This window comes from Taudactylus pleione, unplaced genomic scaffold (genome assembly GCF_031769625.1).
Source record: "Taudactylus pleione unplaced genomic scaffold, aTauple2 ptg000488l, whole genome shotgun sequence".
NCBI classification, from domain to species: domain Eukaryota; kingdom Metazoa; phylum Chordata; class Amphibia; order Anura; family Myobatrachidae; genus Taudactylus; species Taudactylus pleione.
The window spans coordinates 956,766-959,663 of NW_028284890.1; the positions used below are offsets into that span (position 1 = coordinate 956,766).

The 2,898-nt window shown below is 50.5% G+C and overlaps 1 protein-coding gene across 1 annotated transcript in view; it reads right to left on the reverse strand.

Moving 5' to 3' along the window:
- The window catches only part of LOC148502627 (uncharacterized), an 87,190-nt gene that overhangs the window by 17,101 nt on the left and 67,191 nt on the right, over positions 1-2,898 (reverse strand). The window lies entirely within an intron of this gene.

A 2,898-nucleotide genomic window follows, 5' to 3' on the forward strand; every position in this document is an offset into this window, starting at 1 on the left:
ATTAAATAGGCGAGAGACCACCCTGCAGCACCGCACTGCAAGGGCTTTAGCAGAAAGAACAGGGGCAGTAATAAAGCTGACAGTTTTGAGAAGATAAAGTTACAGGCAGCAGCGCTAGCACAGTCACATACAATGCAGAGAAATAACAATTCCTGCACTAACAGCGCTGATCACTCAACTACACAGACACAGGGCCTGGTAGGACACAGCGCTGCATACACAGACCTGAGCCACAGCGGAGGAGAGGTATGCTGGGGGACCCAGACCACGATGCTTCCTTCCAGGCTTCCAGCAGCGTTCACCATGCGTTGCAGAGAAGATGGCCGCCGAGGAGCAGAGAGAAGCTGGCCTGGGGGAGGAGCGCTGACACAGGACCAGTCAGCACAGTGCAGAGAGGGCTGTGTGCAGCGGGGGAGGCGCCGGCTGTGAGACAGGGAAGGCGCGCTCCCCTGGCATGCATTTAACCCCTGGGACGCCGCAGCGCTACCGCTCTGCTGCGGTCCGTTGTCCCAGGGGGTAGTGGAAAGCGCAGGTTCAGTACCTGGCTCCACGCTGCAGCCAGTCCCCTGAGAGCCCCCTGCCTGGGGACTTAGGACCATGTGACCAGCGGGGACCCACCGCGGGACCCCGCTGCTTATCTTTGTCCCCCTTGGATCCGGCCATGGTCCGGAACATCTGGGGTCACCGCTAGCTGTGACCCCAGATGCTCACCAGCATCCCCGGATCGGTACCGGCGTTCTGGTAGCGGCGGGGGTGTAGGGAAGACAGCATGGACGTCAGGACTGACTGTCCATGCTGTACATCCAGATGTGCAGCCACAGCTGCACTGAAGAAAGCTTCAGGGGCTCTTCTAGCCCCCACTCCGACAGGTGCACCCGACGCCGGCCGGGCACCAAACTAAACTGAGGTGCCTTGGCCCGGGGGCGGGGTATAGGAGGGGGACCTAGTGCATCCTGGGAGGCTGAAAGCTTAACTCTTTGGTGCCCTGCGACTGACGTCACACCTATACCCCAAGGTATCCTGTGGATACCCTATGGACCCTGAAGTAGAAAATTATAATAACACATATCAGTGTGTGCTGGGAGCTGTGTTATTACCTCTCATATATCACTGTACAGTCCCCTCTCCCCTATATAATAATAATACCATATATCAGTGTGTGCTGGGAGCTATATTATTCCTCCTCATATATCACTGTACGGTCCCCTCTCCCCTATATAATAATAATACCACATATCAGTGTGTGCTGGGAGCTGTGTTATTCCCCCTCATATATCACTGTACGGTCCCCTCCCCCCTATATAATAATAATGCCACATATCAGTGTGTGCTGGGAGCTGTGTTATTCCCCCTCATATATCACTGTACAGTCCCCTCCCCCCTATACAATAATAATACCACATATCAGTGTGTGCTGGGAGCTATATTATTCCTCCTCATATATCACTGTACGGTCCCCTCTCCCCTATATAATAATAATACCACATATCAGTGTGTGCTGGGAGCTGTGTTATTCCCCCTCATATATCACTGTACGGTCCCCTCCCCCCTATATAATAATAATGCCACATATCAGTGTGTGCTGGGAGCTGTGTTATTCCCCCTCATATATCACTGTACAGTCCCCTCCCCCCTATACAATAATAATACCACATAGTGTGTGCTGGGAGCTGTGTTAATCCCCCTCATATATCACTGTACAGTCCCCTCTCCCCTATATAATAATAATAATACCACATATCAGTGTGTGCTAGGAGCTGTGTTATTCCCCCTCATATATCACTGTACAGTCCACTCTCCCCTATATAATAATACCACATATCAGTGTGTGCTGGGAGCTGTGTTATTCCCCCTCATATATCACTGCACAGTCTCCTCCCCCTTATATAATAATAATACCACATATCAGTGTGTGCTGGGAGCTGTGTTATTCCCCCTCATATATCACTGTGCAGTCCCCTCCCCCCTATATAATAATAATACCACATATCAGTGTGTGCTGGGAGCTGTGTTATTCCCCCTCATATATCACTGTACAGTCCCCTCTCCCCTATATAATAATAATACCACATATCAGTGTGTGCTGGGAGCTGTGTTATTCCCCCTCATATATCACTGTACAGTCCCCTCTCCCCTATATAATAATAATATCACATATCAGTGTGTGCTGGGAGCTGTGTTATTCCCCCTCATATATCACTGTACGGTCCCCTCTCCCCTATATAATATTAATATCACATATCAGTGTGTGCTGGGAGCTGTGTTATTCCCCCTCATATATCACTGTACAGTCCACTCTCCCCTATATAATAATACCACATATCAGTGTGTGCTGGGAGCTGTGTTATTCCCCCTCATATATCACTGTACAGTCCCCTCTCCCCTATATAATAATAATATCACATATCAGTGTGTGCTGGGAGCTGTGTTATTCCCCCTCATATATCACTGTACGGTCCCCTCTCCCCTATATAATAATAACATAATATATACAGGACACGTTACCTGGCTCCGGCTGTATCAGGAATATCTATGACAAAATGGTAGCTAAAGCCCCTGTGGCCCCGCCCCCCCCTGCTCTGTGATTGGGAGACTATAAGAACATGGCCGCCGGTCACCGTACATGAGGACACCATTACACTGTACATCTGTTACTCTAGTGATGAAGATGTGAGCGGCAGGTGCAGGTGGCTGCTAGTTATAGGACGTCCTTCCTACTTTGTGCCGTCTGATTGGCTACTGGCTGCTGCCAATCACCGCACTGAGGGGAATGAGAGGAGGGCGGTCACTATGATATTAGGGGCGGGGCAGACAGGAGCCATAGTTACACGGAGGAGGGGAGGGGCGTGGCTATCTATAGGGGCGTTACTTCTTGTGTATCTGCAGTTTCCGGGTCTC